Source organism: Brassica oleracea, chromosome C4 (genome assembly GCF_000695525.1).
Source record: "Brassica oleracea var. oleracea cultivar TO1000 chromosome C4, BOL, whole genome shotgun sequence".
NCBI lineage: Eukaryota > Viridiplantae > Streptophyta > Magnoliopsida > Brassicales > Brassicaceae > Brassica > Brassica oleracea.
In genome coordinates, this window is record NC_027751.1 from 36,388,417 (window position 1) to 36,388,776 (window position 360).

Here is a 360-nt window from a genome sequence, read left to right on the forward strand (position 1 = left end):
ATGCATCATTCAGGGTTTGGCTCGCGTAGTAGATCACATGGGTCTTGCCATCTTTCTTCTGCCCCAAAACAGCTCCCACCGCATAATCACTAGCATCACACATGATCTCAAAGGGGAGATCCCAATTAGGTGGCTAGACAAGTGGAGCACTGATGAGTTGACCTTTCAGCTTCTTGAAGGCTTCTAGACACTCCACATCAAAGCTGAAGGTGGCTTCTTTGCACAGCAGCCTGTTCAATGGTCTAGTGATCATGGAGAAGTCCTTTATGAATCTCCTGTAAATCCCAGCATAACCAAGAAAACTTCGGATGTTTTTCACTGTCTTTGGTGGGGGCAAACCAACCATAACATCGATTTTGG